The sequence below is a fragment of the Adiantum capillus-veneris genome, chromosome 17, assembly GCF_014529385.1.
Source record: "Adiantum capillus-veneris isolate H3 chromosome 17, ASM1452938v2, whole genome shotgun sequence".
NCBI lineage: Eukaryota > Viridiplantae > Streptophyta > Polypodiopsida > Polypodiales > Pteridaceae > Adiantum > Adiantum capillus-veneris.
This window is the reverse complement of record NC_140947.1, coordinates 124,293,096-124,317,028: the sequence shown is the minus strand read 5'-3', so window position 1 is coordinate 124,317,028 and position 23,933 is coordinate 124,293,096.

Here is a 23,933-nt window from a genome sequence, read left to right as displayed (position 1 = left end):
TTGCCCTCTCTTGATAGAAAGATGGTCCATTTGACAACCCAAACGGCAATACTGTGTAGCAATAGCAGCCCCATGGCATAATAAAAGTTGTCTTTGTGCGGTCTTTAAGAGCAATCATCCATTGAAAATAGCCTGAAAAACCATCACACACAGTGTACCTCTCATAACCTACCCCACTGAATCCAAGATCTGATCAATGGATGGAAGAGGATATGGGCTCTTCTTAGTGGCTTCATTTAAAAGGGTTTAAAATCTACACAAATCCTCCACTTCCCATCCTTCTTTGGACTGACTACTACTGGACTCACCCATTCTGTGGTCTCCACAGGGACTATGAACCCTGCCTTCAATAACTTGTCCACCTCTTCTCTCAAGGCTTCCATTTTCTCTTGACCCATCCTTCTTAGCCTTTGCCGCATTGGCTTAGCACCTTCTTTCAGCTCTATATGCATCTCTTCGCCCTTGAACCCTCTAATCTCTTCATATGAAGTAATGAACAAATCAGGAAAACTAGCTAGCATGTGCAAATATATCTCCTTCTCCATAGCTGAGAGGTCTCCACTGATCATTTGTGTCATCAATTCCTGCTTCTTTGACAATTCAACCTTCGTTTGCATCAGCCCTTCAATCACTTCATAAGGCCCTTCACTCTCATCTTCAACTTCATTCACAAATGCAACTAAACCAGACTCCTGGATTCCTTTGTTCATCAAAAGAAATGCAACATCAGCATCCTCATGACTGCTCGTAGTGCTATCACTATCCTCATCAGCCACTGTGGAATAGTCTTTATCACGAGACTCATCTTCATCTTCATAAAGTTCCTCCAATTGTTTCCTCGTGTCCATATTATAAAGCTTCTTGGCACCTGTCTTTCCATAGAGGCTAATCGTACCATGTCGCCAATCTTGAACAGCTCCCACTGCACGTAACCATGGTCTACCCAGTATAATAGGATATGATCCCAACCCTACTGGCATCACATGGAAATCAACCACTGCCTTTGCATCATATGCCTCCACTTCTAAGCTCTTTACAAAACCCAAACATTTTACTTTTTGGTGGTTTGCCAATCTGATCCTAAAGCCTGACACCCCAGTCACTGTAAGACCCATCTTCTCAACGCATGAGTGTGTTATGACACATATTTGGGCTCCACCATCCACATAACCTTGTCCCAAATTCTTTCTTTTGTGCCACACATCTACTATTGGACAAATGTCTGGTAGCTCGTCCATCACCAACACCTTCACTGAACCTCTCTCTGGCTCTTTCTCCATTGGGTTAAACATCCTCTTCCACTGTCGCTTTAGCTTAGGCACCATATCTATAAGATGCCCAAAAGTAACATCGGATTTCCTGCTTGTCACATCCTCCTTCAAGTCATAGCTTAAGTGCCCATCCCCTAGTGGAAAATCTGAAACATGAAACTTGCGACGAGCCCTCCTTTTTCTCTTGGCCTTGACATCCTCACCTTCATGGCTCTTTCCCTTCTTCTTGCTAGGACCTGGGGCACTTCTTCCTTCCTTTTCCTCTGTGGTCCTATTTCCAATAGGCATCACTAATGTATCCTCTAGCTTTGATGCCTTCTCCAAGGTGACTACACTTAGCACTTTTGTCTTCCCCTTTTCCTCCTTGGTTAATCCAGTGGTTCCTTCATCTCCTTTAATTTCGATGCCATAATCATTTGACCTAGTTAGCACCTGTCTTGGCAATGGATACATGTCTCCCCCCATCCTTGGTGGCTTATCTCATTGCGGGCTGATGTGACCCAACTCTCCACAATTATAACATGTGGGAGTCTGCCTCCAAAACTTGCTTTGTCCAACACCATTCCTAGGCCTTTCTTCACCTCCCGGATGATTTGCAAACCTCCCTCGACCTCGATTATTTCCCACTTGACCTAGCATGTTTAGGCTAAGATTCTTCATCAAATCTACCACTTGCCTCATGTCTTGCCTTAGCCCATCATCTTGCACCGATTTAGTGACCACTGCTGGCATAACCTGTGGAGTAACAGAAACCACTGGTTCATGATGAACCCCTAGCATGCGACCTTGCAAAGAGTCTATAGGTTGAAATTCAGACCTCATGGGCAAAGACTCCACCCCTAACTGGCTCATTTTCCTCAACGTCCACTCTTTGTTCCTTGCTACCTCTAGTGCATCTTCATATGTCCTAGGCTTCTTTAGCTCCACTCTCCAACGTATATTCTCCCAAAGACCAACCAAGAACCTATCCTTCTTCATCATGTCAGGCGGGGGTACCTATGGTGCTAAGGCCTTGCACATCCGCTCCCATGCCAATGAGAACTTACGTATGTACGCATCTACTGGCTCACCTTCCTTTTGCACTAAAGCCTTTACTTCTTGCCACGCTTTGTCAGGATCTTTTATCTTCACAAACTCCACTTCCAATCCATGCCTTAGATTGTCCGAACTCAATCTTATAGGTGGATCAGCCATACGCAACTCCTCTTCAAATGCCTTGGACCCAACCCGTGCATCACTCTTCAAACAAATTTGGAGAAGACATAACATCTGCGTCGGGTCATGAATCTGGTTGCTAATGCAGGCAACCTCCATCTTTTCTAGAAAGTCTTCCACATCTTCATCACTTCTTCCATGAAACTCCGGATAAGAGAAAGCCATGGCTACCCAAGCTTAATGGTTTGAGAACCTCTTCAAACACACGTGCAAGAACCCACAACTTTTGACTGACTCAATTCCCAAAAACTTCAATGGAGCTCAACTTTAGATAAGGACAAACACATGCACATCAAATGAGTTTTCATAGTTGATCATCGGAATTACAACAGGCAAAGGACATTCCAGGATCTCTCGTAATCGTCTTGGCCCGAACATAAAGACTATGCGCTGCTGGAAAAAAATCTTCCTGGACACATGAACATTTATCTAGATTCTTTGAGTTAAATGAAAAGGAGTGAATTGAGGTCCATTTTGATCATCCATTAAAGCCAACCATGAAGCTCCAAAGAAAGCACAACTATCTTATCCTCTGATTTTGCCAAAATTTCAGCAGCATAACAGCATAAATGGCTCAAAAGACCAAAAAATTAGCCATCACAATTTGGAAAAATTTTGGCAGAGTTTCCCCAGAAGTAGAGCAGTAAGAACCCAAAATATAGACTGTATATGTATGCATAAACTGTCAACAATAGAACCTGAGCATCAAATAGGACTCACTAGTACATAGCCTATGGCGAGGTCACGAAAAGGGTGCTCCAGCTACCTGTATCACCGAAAGGGTCTCCACATTTGAGAATCCCCCAGCTCAATAAAACCTCACGCTATCGACCCTCACACAAAGGCTTATGCAAATCTCGTATAGTCAAGTCTCATAAATGACTATCTTCCAGACCAAGTCTCAGAAATGGCTGGGACTGCCAAATAAAACCAAGTATGGCTCCACAAAGGCGTAAAATTAGAAGTTTCCACAAGTAACGTACAATCCAACAGACAATGCGCCCAAATAGGCGCCAAGTGATGCATACGTACCCACAACAACTGCTAGTGACATCACTGCTAGTATATCAGTGTACTCCAGCTACATGTACCTGTGTGAATCACCTGTACCTATACCTGTCCCTGTAATCTGTAACGTGTAACCTGTAACCTGTAATCTGCAACCTGCAACCTCTAAGCCCGAATCTCGAAGCTTGAACCTCGAAGCAGAAGGTACTCGAAGAAGATCCTCCGTGGGGGCGCCAAAAGAATGTGAGTGGGATGGAAACACACAGAACGCCTCTATAACGACCCGACACACACTCTTGGGAAGATACACACACACTATGGGACACCACTCGGCTTACACAACACACCTCGCCGAGACATGGAACACACCGATGGAGTGAGAGGAGAGAGACTATCCACTTGCCCACTCCACACAGACACAACCACACCCAAAAACGCAGCTCAAAAGAGGAGAACTTCTTATATTTAGATACAAATGAGCTTGGACCAACACCAATGGGGCAAATAGCTCACACAGTATGGGTAAAATGTACCAAATACTATCACAAATTGGAGCAGAAGCTTCGCTCATAGGAGAAACTTACACAGCCAAAACAGCAGAAAAAGAGTGAGAAATTTGGCAAAATGGACAGCGCCATCACGTTCGGAACGGCCCAAAACCCCAGTCTACGATGTCAAAGTGCTCAAATCCGACCTCGGATGAGCAGTTTAGGGCCAAAATAGGCTCCAAAAACACACCTGCGGCTGTTCCTCCTCTTCTCTCCACGTTTTTTCTGGTCTTCCCTTAGTTTTTTCAGTTCCCACACTTAGATTTATTAGTTGGGCACCCTTGTCCTTTTAGATGACCTCAAACAGACCCCGAACATGCCAAAAACTGACCTCACAATTCATAGTTGTCACCTTTTTGCATCCATCCGCACACCTGGCACTCAACTTTTTCCAATAATGCATCCTGTCACCATGTAAAGTGGTCCCAAAATATGGTCCTCATGATGACCTTTCTGCATAATTCTCACAAGAAAACACCCACGTTGTGTCCGTATTTCTCCGCGTGCAAGTATTGACCCCATTCGCCCTCCTGACGCCACTAGATGCCATCTGACGCATCTGCTTACCTCATGTCGTCGGCCCATAGATAGCTTCCTTGAGAATTTTTACGCGCTACCAACTCCTCATTATTGTAGAAAAAACACACTGGTACTGGTAATAGTGAAAATCGATGCACTATGTACACCCTGTCCTACCTGTACACATGTGGGGCCCCACTTAACCAACTGGCTAAGGAAAATGGGCAATCCTTTATTCGATGCACCATGCATTTGTGTGTACAAAAGCGCAATCCGTTGCTCCAAAAAACTCGTGACAATGTTATATATATAGTTTCTTAAAGGTGCAACCCCCCGAGTAGATGACCCAGCCTCATCTTCACACCTCTGTGTAAACCTCTAGATCTGAAGCACTCGATCCTTCTAAAGTATCTTCCTAAACACCTTCCTTGGTCCTTCGTCTTCATCATCTATATCTAAAATGGTCTACCCTCATATATCAACATTGTTTTGAAGATTAGGCACATGATCATTAAAGTTCATTAGGCTCCTTTCACCATACATACTGAAGCAACATCAGCCATTCACATTGATGCATTCAAAGAGTTTGTGCATGGAGGCACATATGTCCAAATATGAAATTGTTTTAAGGGACTCATACCATGTAGTTGATTAATTTTCTAAGGCATATGTACAAATCTGACAAGAATTTTTGATATTTTCTATTGATGGAGGACATTTGCATCTACTCACTTTGCATGCACTGGTGATAGAGGTTGATCAATTTCTTTTCCTCAATAGCATTTCAAACATTGTGGGACTTTGACAGAATGAAAATTTCTAAATTTTTCACGTGCGCTCATTCAGAGAGAATGAAAATTTTCAAATTATTTCACGTGTGCTCAAGAGGAATCATCATGCACTCATTCATTCATTCATTGAGAATGCAGCTTAGGGAATTATGGACCTCGTGCTCTTTTAATATTTTTGTATATAATGCAAGGCCACCTTCTTGGCTCTCCATTTCCTATTCTTCTTGGTCATTAGTGGTGGGAGAGAAAGGGGTTTCCATTTCCATGCAAGCTCATGTACTTTTTTATACTCTTCGGGGCTATTTATTCCTGTATATTTTTAGCTATATTCTTCTTCTTTATTTGTCATGTTCACCGTGATCTAGTCTTGCATGCCCTCTCTACAAGAGATCCACTTATCCGGAAAAATAGGGTCAATTAGAAAAAGATAGGTGGTGGCTAGTGGTGGCAAGATATGTACCAAAAAATCATGTGTGATGGGTTTGTTGAGTATTTGGAAGAACTTGGGATAGGTAGTGCACCATGGAACAAGTTTGGACTATTGGTTGTGACTTTTGATTGTGAAATCCGGTGTGGCTCTTGGAGTTTATTAAAATTTATGGATGTGCTACCAAAAATATTTTAGCCATGTTGTGTACTAAAGTAAATTTTCATGTTGGATGTGCATCACCCAGAGTAGGGTAGAGTGCTCACCCATGTGATGGGATTGGATTATGGTTTACTGTCTTTGGTCTGGATTATGAAGTGGTTTGGATTATGAATTATGGTTTATTGTCTTTGGGCTGGATTATGAAATGGTTTGGATAGATTATGGTAGACGTATAAGTGTAAAGACCTTGTACAAAGTTTGACTGCTTTGAAAAGGATTGTTTGTGCATATACAAGATGCTATTTTTTTATTGGACTCATGTGTTATGTTTTTCATGACTACATCGATACAAGATTAGGATCACTTACAAGTCTTAGCATTAGATGAAAGAGTTGATGACCTTGGGCTTTGCTAGATTGGGGGTGTTAACACCTAAGACACATGGTGCCTAAATTGGTATGGTTGGTGTTGATTTCCTATCACCTCTTGCTATTTGGAATCTTTTCAAAGCTCGAGTTCATGGAGAGAGACAAAGTGGCCTTGGCTTATCTCTAGCTCAGGTAAGTTGGAGGTGTTTTGGCTCAATTCTAGTGGCAAAGTGAAATGTGGATGTGGATGGGTAGACCGATCAGTCCCACATAGGGTCCAATGCTTCTACTTAGTCATCTACATTTTTAAAATATGGTATACCCAAATTTTTGTTGCATTAATTCATGGTTTTCTTGTTTCATTTACATGGGGCATTTAAAGATTCCCTTATGTCATTATCCTATGTCTCCATGCACTCTATTTCACCCTCCACTCTCTCTCTCTCTCTCTCTCTCTCTCTCTCTCTCTCTCTCTCTCTCTCTCTCTCTCTCTCTCTCTATATATATATATATATATATATATATATATATATATATATATATATATATATATATATATATATATATATATATATATATATATATATTCCTATAGTGCGGTGTACACATATATTCGCCCTCGACTTGGTCACTTTCTTGAGTACGCTTTCATTCATACACATTCAAGTGTAGCACTAGTTTCTAGGTACCTCTAGATGCAGCCCGGCTTATGGTTTAAACTCCATGCTAGGCCTGGCAGCACTGAGAGCTCCTCATTTATAAAAATGCTTTTGCAACTCTAATGTATATTTAAAATTTATGAAAGTATAATTTGGATAATTCTTGCATAGACTCCTTGGGGAGATATCTCTCATCGGGAATCAAGTCTCACAATAGCTCACAGCCTTGGAATACAATAGACCAATGAGAGATATCTCCCAATGAGATATCTCTCATTGGGAATCAAGTCTCACAATAGCTCACAGCCTTGGAATACAATAGACCCTCTTCCTATGACACACCTTATGTGAGCAGCATTCCGCTTTTGCACCCTCTACGATGCAAGTCACCCATATACCTTCAAATATTCCCACAAGAGAACTCACCCCTCTTCCTCATAGGAAACCTAGCCCTCTATCTACCCTTACCCATACACCCCTACACAAGGGCATCTGGTTCTTGTTTGTCCTCTAATAAAATAACTGCTAGATCTCATAGTCACTCCCTCCTTCCTCACAACAAGGTTTTTGTTGACAAGGGTTTGAATCCACACGGAAATCTAAATTAAGTGGAGGAATTGGGTGCATGCCATTCTTTGGCAATTTGCACATTCTAGATGAAGATTGAGTAGAGCTAGATGAGAATTTCCTTTGGTACACACTCTGTGATGAGACAGAGGAGGAAGGGGATAACTATGTGCACAAGGAACCTCTCTAGTGTCTCAACTACACAAGATGGTAAACTCTATTTAAAAAAATGTTTCCTTCCTTGGGAAGAGAAAAAAAGAACAAGGAAGTTCAAGTATGGACGTGATGTTCGATTTCCCAATCCAGAGGACTACCCTTTTTTAGATGGTTGGCTAAGGTAAAAAGTGATGTTGCTCCTCAACAACAAGCACTCTTCTATTAAGTGACAAGCAAAGGCTATCATCAAAGATCACAACAAGCAAAAATTACTAGAGCGACATGAACAAAAAAAGGAGAGGGCATTGGCAATCAACGAGGTGTGCAGTAGTTTGGAATTTCAAAAACAAAAATCCGCACATCAAGCACAGCTATAGAAATTTGGAGCAACACACTGGAATCAAGAGGGAAAGATTCTTGGAACACCGCCTGCACAAGTCTCTATTTATTAGCATTGATTGATTTTTTCTTCTTTTTAACAACTTATGTGTGCTACCTTAAACTATAGCTAAAATCAACGGGCCAATGATCAATGTCGTAGGAGATACAATACGGACATCAACATCAGGAGCTCCAAACTTGGCTGTACTTCTTGGACAATCAGAACATCAGCCAAGAAGAGTTCAACCGAGCAATTATTTTGTTACAGACAAAATGACAAAAAGGTAATGTTTCAAATATTTTCCATTTTGATTGTACGGTAACTTTATTGAAGTGTTTCAAATCTTTGCCATTCCTGTTGTATGCCAACTTTACTAAAGTGTTTCAAATCTTTCCCATTTCAATTGTATGCCAACTTTACTGAAGGGTTTGAAAACCTTTGCGTTAATGAAATCTTGTATATGTTCAGGAGGGTGAAGAGGATGTGGAATGTGAGGATGAAGAGGATGTGGAACGTCCTGCAACTCAAGTCAAAGATGAGTGGATGAGAAGAATGCATAGGATGCTAGAATTTTTTAGTCGTTTCTCTTTTCTGTGTTCAATCATAATATGATATTTATAACATGTTTTTGCTAGAGAGCATATCTATGTACATATAAATGCTATGTTTGCCTTTGAAAGTATATTTGTAGTTTGAAATTCATCTATTCCAATGGTATCATAATGATTGTCTCAAGGATTCATACATCTATTGTTAAAGCTACACACATAAACATTGGTGGCTGGTTTGTTTTTTTGGTAGAGAACTACCTTTGCAGGATTTCTCCCTGTAGAGGTAGCTCTCATTTTTTTTGAACCATTAAATGCAATTGTTGTGGTTATATGCACTTCCAACTTCTCTACAATACATGTGGCTATAAGTGCTACTAAATGTTTTGCAATAATTGCGATTATTTTTGTCGTTAGTAACATAGAAATGCTTATAACCAAAAATGAAAAAATAAAAAAGGACGAGCAATTACAGTTGTGGTAAACTTAAATTTTACACAATTGCAGCCATGAAAATAAAAAAAGTTCCATAGGTCCATGGCCACGAAAATAGCCACACTCCGAGCCATGCAAAGCTTTTTGGGAAAGAAAACTTTCCCCTTTTGCTTGAAAGGCTAGTAATGCAACTACATGATCAAACTTTAGTAGTGTTGGGAGTTGAAGTGGTTCAAACTTCAAGAGAGACCAAAAACTACCTTGTTCTAAACTGCTACATACCATGGTAACTATATGTTAATGCTCAACCACAACATCAAAATGTTTGACTCTGGAAAAACATATTGCACAATGTCTACAATCCCCTTATCCTTGCAGTTTCTGAAACCAAGGAGATTTCCCTTCCAATGATGGTGCAAATTTCCATGCTCTTCAACATAGTGAGGGCCAATTGTGAAGGATGGCACATGTATCCTTGAGCACCTTTGGTGAGCTCTTGTGGCATCAGCTCACCATCTACACCGCTAGTGTTGTGGCATACAACTTCGATAAGCTCATCCTTTGGCCGTATTTGGCAGATGCATATTGCCATGTGTGAGTGAAGGAAAATAGTAGGAAGAGGGTGAGATTTCTTATTTTACAATGGAAGTGAAAGAAGCAGAATGAACTTTCTTGGTTTGGCAATGGGAGGTGGGAGGGGAGAGAAAGGGGAGGAGATTGCTTGGTGTTGCAATGGAGGTAGGAGAAAGTGGACGAACTTGCTTTGTGTGTTAATGGGATGTGGGGAGAGGGAGGAGCTTGCTTTGTACCACAATGGAGATGGGAGAAGGCTAGTAGAGAGAGAACATCGGAGCAGAATATGTAATATAGGAGTTGGAAAATAAGTTTCTAAATAAGAAAAAACTCATTTTAGCTATGGGCCCCCAGGCTTTGAGAGTTTGAAATGATTTTTTTAGAATGTTCAAATAAAGTTCAAATTTTGGGCTCGTTTCTTACTTTAAAGGTCAACGTTGCAGTCCTGGCCAGAAAGTAAGTTTATAGCAGTTTTAATGAGGAAAAATATGAGTTTTGAAAATAAAATTTCTAACTGTTTAAAGCACTTTGAAAACCAAACCAAAAAGGAGAGAAACTTGGAGGTTCCAATTGGTCCACCCTCCCCCTTCTCACTAGATAAGAGGCCATTATGAAGTGTATGATTGCCTTGCCTCCCTATTGTTTTGAGGGCATAGAGTGTGCCCACCACCCCCTTTCTATTGGTTGGCCTCTGATTAACCTTAATCCTAAAGGGGCCCTACAGGGTTCATATTGTTCATAATGCTATGCTCGCTTCTTGGGACATAAGAGAAGATTGACACCAAAGATGACTACCATTCCCATTGATGAAGCATGTGGTGCTTCACTTCAAGCAAAGTATCAAAAATTTAATGTAGTAGGAGTCCTCATGAAGAAATATCTAGATACAAAATCACACAAAGTGGAAATTCCGCTTGGTGAATGCACATATAGAGGACCACGCTTTTTGCCCTTTACCCAAAAGATGAACTTGGGATAATTTCAAGGTGATTTAGAGGACTCTGATGATGTGGGTGAACTACCCTTACTTGCCAAGGCCAAAGAGAGACATTTCAATAAAAGCATACATGAAACAAACAGTGGAGAGTATGCCAAATATACTCAAGGGATGCTAGATCTTAGTTGTGTAATGATGCGAAAGATATGTGACATGATGCTAAATGAGGTAGTCAATAAGCAAGCAAATAAACAAACCAAATTAAGTGAGAAAATAGTTGTTTACTTGATTGCATTATATAATGTATTTACCAAAACCTCACATGCAATGTATTTTGCAAAGCTCAAACTCCTTTGTTGGCACAATTATCTATCAAATTTTAATAGCATTGGCTCAAAAATTCGGCTTGAGAAGATCACCTATAATATATGTGCCTATGAGGTGGGTTCAACACAAGGAAATATTCAATTCAAAACAGTATCACATTTTTATTTATAACAGCAATATTATTCAAGGTACTGAAAGAGCATAATAGGAAAGGGGTTTATATTCTTCAAAAGAATATAAACCTAGTGAGGATCAAACACCTAGTGCAAAGGTTTAGATTCAATGCAAGGAGTAATTCGTAACCCATGCAAAAAAGCACTTTTGTTCCCCATTTAATTAGTGATGTTATGTTGAATCTTAGTCTTCTAAGTGATAGACTTAGAAGGACCCTTGTCATGGATCATGTTTTTTAAGTGCCAATTTCAACTTATACAAAGACATTTAGACCACCAAAAGCTTACTCACCATTAGAGTTCGAAAGGGTGGAAGTTTAAAGTTTCAAGTTTTGCTTCTCTATCTATTGACTACATTAGAAGAGGATTGAAAGAGACCCTCATTGAAACAGAATTGGCTGAAATTCCTTCATGTCTCTTTACAATGCACAAAGGGCTCTTTTCTTCTTTCCAAAATCTATAATTTTTTGTATATATTCTTGAAAAGATTGCCAAAAGTTTTTTTGTTTCATGCCACTTATGGACACTGTTTTTGCATACAAAGCTAAATCTCTTTTCTTTACAAATTTGATTTAAGGTCGAAATTTGTGTGGTACAAAGAGTAGAAGCTTGGGATAAATTTTTTGGAGGTTTCAAGAGTAAGTATTTCATCATTCTCTTTTGAAAAATAACAAATGTGACTTCTGTGGTACTCAAAAATTTGAGAAATGAATCCTCCAATTATCATCCAAAGTTGTATAAAATTGAATATAGAATCCTTCTATCATTATTCAAAGCCCATGTTTCACTTTCAGAATCCATAGTAGCTAAAGATAAAAATGTTACATGAAGACCATCTTTTGAAGAAATAATAGAGAAATCTTCATTCCACTATTGTTAGTAGCTGGATAAAAATCCCACCAATGATTGAGATTGAGCTCCATGGAGGGATTCCATCTGCAGGTAAGCACGTATTGCTTACCTCAAACCTTCTCACAGACTAGTGATTATGATATTTTAACTCACCATGATTTGTGGAGTTACGTGCACACGAGCTATCATCCTAGGTGGTTGCTTGACATGAAATATTGCATACAATTGACGTGATATTTGACATACTCCTTGAGCATGAATGTAATCGGTTAAATCTTACAGTCATGCGTACCTTGTTGGAATATTTGCTACTAAAATGAGCCAAAGATTCCACTATTTACATTTTTATCAATGAAATACTAAAAGAAGAGAGAGTGGGCTCCTTTCACCTCTTAAAAAGTAGCACATCAAGGCCCCAATTTCCTTTGGAATCTTTGTCTTACCCTTCAACAATGCTAATTTTTTCCTTTAATTTAATGTTCTTATTTTTTGTTCATTTTGCTTCTTCAATTTGATTTTTGGCCCATTTTGATAACACATTGATATGTTGTGTGTGTGTGTGTGTGTGAGAGAGAGAGAGAGAGAGAGAGAGAGAGAAAGTTGGCTTCGGAGTGTAGCCTCAAAATTTGGCCAATGACAACTTAAGTTTGGTATGGAGGGTTAGCTTAAAAGTTGGATCCTAGAAACATTGGCTTTTATCGTAAAGTAGACATAATTGTGGACATATCACGTCACAATTGGACATATTACCAATTTAGCAAACCTATGAGTTATGTGACATAATTTAGTGAACCCAATGTGGAAGTCATTTCCTTTGATCTCTCATAGTCTAGCAACCTACAATCCTATCAATGTCTTTGAATAGAACACCATTGCTGTGTTGGAAAGCCAAACATTTTTTTCTTTTCATTTTTTGCAATACTCTCTCCAATATAGAGAGAGTTCCAAAAGGAATTTTCCTAGAGGTTAGTTATAATGATTATCTTGTTGCACTACTATTACCTATTTGGCTCTATTTTCACTTTACTAGGTCAAATCTTTGCAGATTCTATCCCATGAAGATTCCACCCAATTGAAACCCTGGCTAGCTAAAATTAATAGTGTGCACAAGGTGAGCTTGAGCTCACCACCTACTCATCATCGAAGGTTTCTTGCATAGCATGTGAGGCCATGAGTTAAAAACAAAAACCTTGCTTGCACCCTCCCCAAACCCTATGCACACTCTTTTCACTTGGCGGCCTCGCAAGACATGTGTGTGGCTTTTGCCTCCTCCCCCACCCACCTCTTGTCTTCACTCCCTTGAGTGCGACACTCCCCCACCACCGTCGGCATTCTTGTGGCCTCATTGTTGCTCAACATTTGGCACCTAAGTCCTTTTCCTATTTCATCCCAAACTAAGGATGTACAAAGATTCGCTCTAGTAAAGTTGAGTTCTAGCGTTCAACCAATTATACTATAATTGCTCTCCTAATGTATATAGCTATCCTAATGGTTTCAAAAAATACATATTCACTACCTATATAGTGAAGGACACTCTAAATAGAAAAAAAACATAAAAGAAAAACCCATATATATGAATGTGTACTCGATTAATCTATACTATATATAACAGAGTTAAAATTTTGAAGGAAGGAGAGGACCTCCATGTGTCACTCATTGGTTCACTTTAAAGACAACCCTACAAGCATATAATCTAAAATGCAAAAGTGAAGGGTAAGATTTAAAATACAAAAGTAAAGAGTAAGATTGTAAGCAAAAAAGAAAAAAGATTGTATGAATGACAAGCTTGTTAGAATGTTAGAATGTATAGTATAGTCCTGTTAGAATGTATAGTCGAAAGACTTTCTTTTTTTTTTTCTTGTAGTAAAAAATCCAAAGACTTTCTACTCTATATAGAATATATGTCCTAGTTTAAATGCATATAACAAAAGATGAATAAATTTAGTGAAGATTTTATTATTTAATGAGAATTATATTTTTTAAGATAAATCTAGCTTTATCTTTTCAAGGGATTTTTGTCAAGACTAATATTATTATTTTTTAAATTAAAAGTTTGTGTTTCTTTTGAAAATGATTGAAACAAAGCTTATGTGACACTGACTTGGCACTATCTCGTTTTGCAAAAATGCATGCAAATAAAACGGTCATTATCTACATTATTCACCATGAGAGTGAGAGAGAGAGAGAGAGAGAGAGAGCTATGTGTGTGCAACTATGTGTGTATGTGTGTGCTAGCTCCAAAATGTGAAAGTTGGTTTAGGGGTTTAGCCTCCAAATTTTTCCAATGACAACTTGAGTTTGGTATGGAAGGTTAGTTGAAAAGTTGAAACCTGGAAACAATGGCTTTTATCACAAAGTGGAAGAGAGGGTTTTATATGGTGGACATAATTTGATACCATTATAGACATATCACATCACAATTGGACATATTACCTATGAATGGTGCCCCAATGTCTTGACACTATGGGTTATGTGACATAATTTAGCAAACCTAATGTGGTAGTCATTTCCTTTGATTTCTCATAGTCAAACAACCTACAATCCTTATCAATGTGTTTGAATAAAACCTTCATCAACATAGTGTTGGAAATCCAAACATTTTTATTTTTATTTTTTGCAGTACTGTTTCCAATAGAGAGAGAAATTATATATTATCAACTAGTCAACATGCAATAGCTCCATGTTGGAACTAGGTCGTGGAGACATTCTTTAAAAAAATTCCTAGAGGTTAGCTATAACGATTATCTTGTTGCACTATGTTAGTGGGTTGCTACGACAGACGTCTACAGCATAGCTTTATTGCACTAACATAATGTCAATAGTTAGGGAAGCGACTCAAATGGAACACAAAGACTCTTTGAGAGTGTCAACCTCAAGAAGTGAACCTACAAAATGAAGCTATCTCTAGCACTAGCAAATCTATCACTCTCAAATTTGGTAAGCTGTCCATGTCCTATGTCACAACTCTCAGTTTTCACACCATTTCGGCACTCAAACAAAGTCCAAATGCAATAAAACCTTAGGAGGAGGTCTAAGACACCTAGGGACACTATCCTACCAAATCTGGTCGCAATATAACAAGGTACCAAAATCACGATTCATCATGATCAAGGTCCTTGCAGCTAAACATACTAGAAAGGTCACCATGTGGTCTAGGAACACTCGCCTAGATATGGTGAAACATCAAAAAACAACCATTAAAGCACTCAAAATAATCAATTTAGCTCGCTAACGGATAGTCACAAACCACAACAAAATTGACAATGATTACACTTAAATTAAAGAGCAGTAGGCAAGGAACACAATGTAAGTGTCAAAATTGAATTCAGATTACCAAAGCTCAAGAAAAATGGATTACAATGTGTGAGAGAGTAGCCACTCTCAGCCGTACGCTCCAAAACTTCAAAAACCTTGATAATGCTAGTTGTGTCATTTTAGAATTAAGCGTTTTATCTAGGGCTTTCCTTGGCCAATGATTGACTTTATAAGGCTCAAACTCAAAATTCGGACTTTACAACTCAGATTTTGCATAGGCTGTCTCAAAGATCATTGGCTAAATTTCATATAAATACAAGGCTTTTCCAAAAAATAATAGTGGGATTATAAAATTTTGTGGCTCATGACGAGGTGGCTGGCTAGGAAGGTGTCTGTCTGGTCCATGTGCCAACATTCCCCCCTTCCTAGACTTTGCACATCCTTGTGCAAGCTTTGTCTTTGTGGTTGAGCTACACACGAGTCTTTAGTAGTCGAATGTTCTCTTTTGTAGAGTTTTTGTGATTCTTTGGAATTTCTCTCCATGGGCCACCATGTCTGCTTTGATTGCCAACTCTTTGAAAGGGTTGTTCAATACTCCACTCTAGTAGGCAATATGGCACGCCGGCAGGTCCTTTGTGAGTGGATTAAATATGGTTGAATCCATCTCGAAGAATCCTGTCATGAATGCCTCCTCGAATGTTTTCATGTAGTGCGACGGCAAGAACATGACTCTAGAAAACATTCCCATTGTTATGTTGCTGTTGAGTATCTTTATCTCTAGATTCCAAGCTATGCCTTTAGTACCCTCAAGGAAAACTTGCGACGTATGCTCCACTGCTTCAATGTCCTCAAATTCTATGATGTAAGTGATAATCATTTTTGCGATCTTTACCAGCAGTTGAAATGTGAGATCCGGGTCATCGTGCATGTGTGTTATCATTGCCTGTAATGTGTGTACCATATAATACTCTGTAGGCGAGAAGTTGTTGGCTAACTTTGATAAAACAGGGTAATTCAGTGCCAACGGCCTTTTTCTTTGCTAAATTTAGTAGCTATCCGAGGATTGCCTTCTTGGAATTGGGCAAAAGGTTGGGCCGATTCCGAGATGTTGCGGTGCATTCCTGTACATGGTCTCGTCCTATGGTCTCTTTTTAAACCACTTCTTATGCCATAGGGGTTGATTCTCCAAGATAGTTAGCACCTTCTTTGCTGTCATAGGTAGATATTTGTAGTGCCCCTTTATGTTTGGCTCAAGAGAAGGAAATAGCTTTCTTTTCCATAGGATGGCTCCTTGCTTCATGAATGATAAAGAAATCATTTCATGGCCGAAGTTCTGAACAACTTCATCACGGCTTATCATCAATAGGGTTGCTGATTCCAATACTTTGAGTTAAAGCTACAGGTACTCTCTGTGAGACAGGGATCATGTACACTTGAGATCCATTTCGTGATCTCCTCTCTTGCATTAGGAGTTTCCTCTGTAGCTTCAAACTCATGGAGGCCTCCCTTAATAGATGTGCTTGTAGATCTACTGGGGGTAGTTCTACCCCTATGGTTACTGCTACTGCTAAAGTTTTTTGCTGGAAAGGCAAAACTACTCTGGCTTGGAGGGCATTGAATGCCAAATCTTTCTATTGAAGCTCCAAGGCATTCTCTCAACTTGGGTAGCTAGATCTTCCTGTGCCTTTGCTAGTTCATCCTTGAGCTGCTAGATTTTTTGATCCTTTTTTATCTTGGATAGCTTGATGCCCCACAATCATGATCGATATATCATGGGCTAGATATTTGATTGTGTTTAAATCCTCAAGCACTGCAGCTAGAGCTTGCAATGTGGAAGTTGAAGTTGTTGTATTTTGGATTGTCAAGAGATTTGAGAGGGCGTGCTTCACAATCTTGTGAGAGTCTCTTAGCTTTGTGTTTCCGTGTTGCTCTTTCTCTAGATCCTACCTGCAACTGCACATTTACTGCATCATTCTTGAGCGTCTTTATAGTAGTATGTTGCATCTTTCTTTTCTTTTTCTAGCTCTTCCTTCAAATTTCTCCCACTCCCTTGTAGATCTTCAACTTGATGCTAGAGTCTATGGTTTGCTTCTTTCATTGCCTGAGCTTTAGCTTTTGCATCTCGCACATCCAATTCATGTATCTTGGTTGGAAACTTCTCTTTGGCAATGAAACTGTAGCCTTATGTGAGGCACATCTAGGTTGAACTCTTTGATGAGGCAATTACCATCTTCTATTCTGGCTTTGGAAAACTCTGATAATAGTCCCCTTTATGATGTGATTTTTTGTTGAGAGGCACCAACTTCCAGATTGTTCTTTTTCGGTAGCTCCTTTTCTTATTGGTTCTCTTGTTGCTTGTCAGTGTCCTTCTGCTCCTAAGGAGTCTGCTCTTGATTGGTCTCTTTCTTTGCACTCTCTTCTTTCTCTTTGTCTTTAGATAGCTCTTCAAGATTTTTATCCACTTTTTAACTTGCTCGTCCTCATCTTTTTCCACAAGATCCTGCTGCTCCATAGGGTTTTTCCCTTGATGTATATCTTTCTTTTCAAACTCAGCTTTGGTCGCTTCAACAAGTGGTTGTGTGGCTGGTTTGGGAGAGAGGAGTGGTACTATCTCTATGTAGATCTTTAGAGGGTTTGTATCTGTCTCCTCCCTTGAGCAATTCTTCATTATCTTTATATATGCCCTTGGGGGAGTCGTCAAGTGATTCCAAATCATCTATCTTTTTCTTCTTAGAATCTTCGTGGGCTCTCTGTTTGACTTTCCTTTTCAATACATTATGGATATGCTGCCACATGGAGCCAACAAGCTCCACTACATTTGTCAATGTTCTTCTCGTATAGTGTTTTATCTTGTCAGGCCATTTATCTTTTCATTGTTTGAGGGTCTTGTTTACATCTTCCTCCTCATCGTCATTTGCATCAACACCCTCGGCATTTCCCTTTTTCTTTTCTTTTGGAATCGTCTTGCATCTTTCCTCCCTCAACCAATAGGCTTCTTCCATTGACCTTTTTGTCTGGGCTATAGGGATCTGTTCTTTTGACACGAGATTGAATTGCACTAGCAGAACAATAATTTCTTCCTCTTCCTCTGTGTCCTCATGTGTAGTTGTTTGGAAATCAGATGGTGTATCTCTATGTTTGGGCTTTATTTCACTCAATTGGATATCTCATTTGGTGGCCTTTCTATCAGATACTTCCCTTTTGGATATCTAGCCTCTTGTTTGTCTGTTTCCAGGTGTGGATGATGAACCTCCTATCGCTCGGACCGCATGTTTAGATATGTGCAAAAGGTCAAGATGCAAATTGATCGGTGGCATTTGATCTATCAACCCTAGGGCTTATTCTGCTACTGTTGTTAGCACATACCCCACATTCATTTATGTCTTGTTCCTCTCATTGTGCTTGAGATTGGCTTCAACAAGATTTTGTAGATGTAGTTTTCCATGTTGCAGTGGACTACCCTTTGCTCAGCAAGCCCCATTGCCATGAAAACAACTGAAATGTGCAAGTTGGGCTCATTGTACCTTGGTGGCTTTTGTACTTTTAGGTGCTATGAAATGAGCCGCAATGGCAGATCTATCTCTGAGTATACTAGGTATAGCAGGTTATGGTTGCCAAGAGGAGGGCTTGATTTATAAGTCCAGTGTGGTGATTCTAACCTTTACTATCTCTCCATCTTTATCTGTTGGGGTCACCTCTCCATTATACTATATGGAACTCATGAGCTCATGACCCCTCTCAAAAATTGTGCCCCATGGAGGCAACCTAGAAAAAGTATCCATCTTAAGGAACCTTGATCCCTTGAGGACTTCTCTTTGTTGATGCAAGGTCCAAATCTCTTTAGGAAATATTGTTGTCTTGACCTTTGTACCATCAATCGCTTGGAACTTTCTAATATAGATGTTAGCCGGTATTTTGGGGAGCTCTTCTTTTGAGATGTGAGCTCTCTTGTTGGAGGAGATCTCCACCACTTGATAGGGGGAATCCTTTGACTGGCTTTTTGGGTCTTTGACGAGGTATTCTGGAACCCAAAAATCACTCGATTAGCTCTTGAATTTGGTCCAAAAGCTGTCAAGAATGTAAAAAAAACACAAACTTGACCACAAAAAAAAAAAAGAGCATAACTTGATCAAAACAAGTCCAAACTTCACCAGTGCATCTAGGAAAACTACTTGCACTAGGTCATGTGGCTACAGATCAGATTTGACTGTGGATGACATGGGTCACGATCCATGTTGAAACATATATGGGGAATCTAATGATACCATCTAATCAAGCATGCTTTGGAGATACTATCGTTCAATTCTTTTTTAATTTGGATCACTAATTGAAAATTTAAGCTACTTTTTGGAATTGTTACATACAAGAACTACATTGTCGTTCTAGCATCGTTCTTTTGTGTTGCCTTGGCTTCCACCCATTTGGTCATCTAATCAGTGTCCACTATGATTTATTGAGCATGCATACAAGATGCCAGTGGTGGCGAGATAGGTCCAACAAAGTTTATCCTCCATTTGGAAAAAGCCCTTGCACCTATCCCTGGTCTTAATGGCCTTTCATCATGTCTTATAGGTACCTTTGTTTGTTGGAAATCATCACATCATTTGAAATATTTCTCTACATCCATGCATAGTGTAGGCCACCAGATTCCTGCAAGAAGTATCGCTTTTGCGGTTTTGTCGACCAAAAAGTGACCTCCTACCGGTCTGGCATGTGTTTGCTCAAGAATTGGTAAGTACTCATTCTTTGTGCCATAGATTCACAAATTTTTATGAGTTCCTCTCCAATAAAGGCTATTTTTTATGATTATGTAGTTTTCCACTTCTCTTTGGATGGAGCATAGTCTAAATCTACTCATGTTTGTTGGCAAGACTCCCTAGTCTATGTAGTCGACTATGTACTTCCCCCACTTGGGAGCTTATGTTAATCTGGACAACATAGCATGTTCAAAAGGGTTCTGAATTACAAAAGTATCACATGAATTAACATAGTCATGGAAACGTGTCTGCATATGAGTTCAATACATCTCAAGCCTCATCAGTCTCTAATACGTTTGCATTTTGGCATTGTCAAAACCTGTTGTTTGTACATGAGCTTGTCTCAAGTACAATTATTTCTTGGATGGCTCTATACATAGCCTAAGTATTCCGTCCTTTCCCTCTAGGTATAGCCGTTTGGCTATTAGCACAAGTGAGTGTGTTTGCTCAATTATTGTTGGTTGTCCTTCAATCTCTAGTGAACCAATGATGAGTAGTGGAACCACATGCTATCTCCACCTCGATACCATCTGTATGTTGAAAAGGTAAGATTTTGGAAATTTATCATCAACTCCAAGAGGTGCTTCCCCATGCATCAAAGGAGATAAATGGTCCACTCTTTGATAAGTATCCCCTTTCTTGAGCACTACGATGAAACAAAACTCAAGAAATATAACGAACCATCAAACTATGCGGTCAATATTGCATGGTTTGTTCACTAAGTACAATAGTGCCTGATGATCCATAAAAAATAGAAATCTTTTTGCAAGAAGATAATGTCTAAGCTTTTTGATGATATAGATCATTCCCAATTCCTCTCTTTATATAGTAGTCTATTTTGCTCTGCACTAATGATCTATCTACTCGAGTAACAAATTGGAAAATCCATATTGTTCTCTCCACGTTGAGCTAAGATACGTTCAATAGCATATACTGACGCATCTACATGGACATGAAGATCTTGTTTGAATCAGGATCTTTCAAAATTGAGGCAGAAATCAGACTCTGCTTCAATTGTTGAAACGCTTTCTCACGTTCCTCATTCCACCCAAATTTCGTGATAAGAGCATAGAGAGGTTTTTGAACAACTACATACATGTAATAAACCTTTGATAATAGCTGCAATGGCCCATGAATCTTTGTACCTCTCTAACTTTGGTGGGTCTTGAAAGAGCAAAAATTTCTTGTATCTTCTCAAGATATATGGAAATGATGTTATTGGACACAGTGTGTCCCAAAATATTAACTTGCCTTACCATGAAGACACATTTGTTAGGGTTTAGGCAAATGCAATAAGGTTTGTACTTCTCAAAGATCTTCTTTAAATTCTCAACATGTTCCTCTCTCCATAGAGAATGCACACACAAGTCATCCATATAGATCTCTAAGAATTGCCTTGATATTTCTTGAATGCTTGACTCATTAGTCTCTGGAATGTAGCAGGTGCATTGGTAAAACCAAATGGAATCACCCGATAATAAGCAAATATACCCCATTCTGTGGCAAAGGCCATTTTTTGTTCATCCTCTAGATCTATTGTGAGCTCATTGTAGCTTGAAAAGCCATCAAGAAAGTTGTAAGTTTCTTTGTCCGCAACTCTCTCACTCACATGATATGTGATGGGTAAGGGATAGTTGTCTCTTACCCACGATAAGAGATAGTTGTCTCTTACCATGGCAATGCTCACCTATTTGAGATTTATATATACATACAATTTACCGTTCTTTTTGGGTACTATCACCATTGGTGGCACCTACTCCGTGTACTCTATTGCATAGATAAACTCCACCTCTTTAATCTTATCTATCTCTTCTTTGATTTTCTTGGCAAATGATTCATTATAAGTATAGGGAGATTGTCTGCACGACTTAGCATTGCCCTTAAGGGGTATCGTATTGACATATTCTTGAATGAATCCCGTAAGAACTTTGTACAACCAAGAAAACACGTCACTATATTGCTTGAGAGTAGCTATCAAAATTTGCACTTCCTCCTCTGTGAGATCCATGGCTATGTAAGTCGATCCCAATTCTTCCTTTGGTTTAGCTAGGTCAATTTTCTTTGTGTTCTTTAGCCCATCATATGATGTTCTCAGCTCTTTAGGTTCTCTCATCAGTTTCTCAATCACAATATGTCGTTCATGAATGGTGTTCTTCTTGTAGTGAGAGGATGCGTAAAAGTTTTTTGTGTTGGATTCCTCTCCACATTCCATCTCAATTGTCCAAACCTCTTTTAGTGTCCCTTAAAACTTTTGGTACTCACTCTTTTGTTAAGCTTTGGACATTTTGGTTGATGTTTTGGCTGTGTCCTTGGGTTTCTTCTTGCTTTGTTTTTTTGGAATTACTCTAAACATCGTTAATTTTAATGGTTTCCATGGTGATTTTGTCTAAAAAAATAGTCATCTGCTCCCACTCCCACGAGCATGAGATATTACATTTTGGTCATCAATCTTGGCATTGGCTTCTCGAATTTGTTTTTTTGTTGCCTTTTTTTCTCATTTGATATCTCTTTTGTCTCCTCAATTTTTGGATAAGAAACTCGTACAAAATTGGCTTCTCAAATTTGTTTTTTTGCTGCCTTGTTTTTTTCATTTGATATCTCTTTTGTCTCCTCAATTTTTGGATAAGAAACTCGTGGAAAATTGGATCATCTTGCTTTTGGACGTTTTTGTTTTTTGAGCCACTGGAGAGCTCTTCCTCTGCAACGTTCCCAAATTCATCACTTCACAAATCATGGAATTCTTCCTTATAATTTTCACAAAGATCTCAAATAGAAACTTCATCCCCTTATCGTTTTCAATCGATTGTCTTGTTGGCATATTAAAAATTAGACAATAGGAGTAAGAAATATAAGAGGCGACGATATCAAGCAAATTTTTGTGCTAGGACAAATGAAAAAAAATCTACCACGAAATGGATCAGTTATATGGGGGCACATGATGCTCATCGGAAGAGTTAGATAATTGGGGTGACCTCACGTTATGTGGTGCAGCCCACAAGACATCAATACTTCACATTTAGAGGCCGTAGAGAAGCCAAAGTTGATCCGTACTATAAGGAGACACCAAAACCAAGAGTTAGCTCAACAACTAAGGGAAGTGGAAACAAAATCACAATCCACAACACAACAAGGTCCCACAGACTTACACCCTGCACCTGACATTTCAAAACCTGCACCATGGAGGAGCGTAAGGTAGTGTATACAAAGGCCCAAGGAACACCTACTAATGGAAATAATGGAGTCTATGATGGTCCGGCGATAGTTAAATAAATAGAGTTAGTCAAGCCAGGTGAAGACTCCAAACCTATTTTCATTGCCAAAGACCTGACAGAGACTCAGGAATATATACTTAATTAAGGATCTCCTCAACGAATTCAAGGATATATTTTCTTGGACATATCATGACATGAAGAGAATTCCACCTTTTGTAGTGCAACATACAATTCCAATGATTAGCACTAATTATTCAAAAAGAACTCAAAAATCTTATAATATGTGGATTCATATACCCTATTGAGCATTCAAAATGGGTGTCTCCAATAGTTATTGTGCCAAAAAAGAATGGGAAACTTAGAGTGTGCATGGATCTCAAGAAGATTAACGGTGCCACTAAAAGAGACCATTACCCCTTGCCATATTCGGAACATGTGCTTGAACGAGTTGCAAGAAAGAAAGCTTATAGCTTTTTAAATGGGTACGCTGATTATAATCAAATCACGATTGCACTAGAGGACCAAGCTAAAACCTCTTTTATAACTGAACTCGGAGTGTTTTCATTTTGTGTTATGGCTTTTGGCTTAACTAATGCCCCTACTACATTCCAAAGATTAATAAATAATTCTTTTAGGGAATATTTAAGGGAGTTTTTTGAAGCTTTTTTAGATGAACTTTGTGTTTATTCTTTGTGGAAAGAACATCTATTAGGTTAATGAAATTTTTTTGAAAGGTGTAGATTGTATGGCATCTCATTGAACCCTTTTAAATACCAATTTTGGGTTAATCA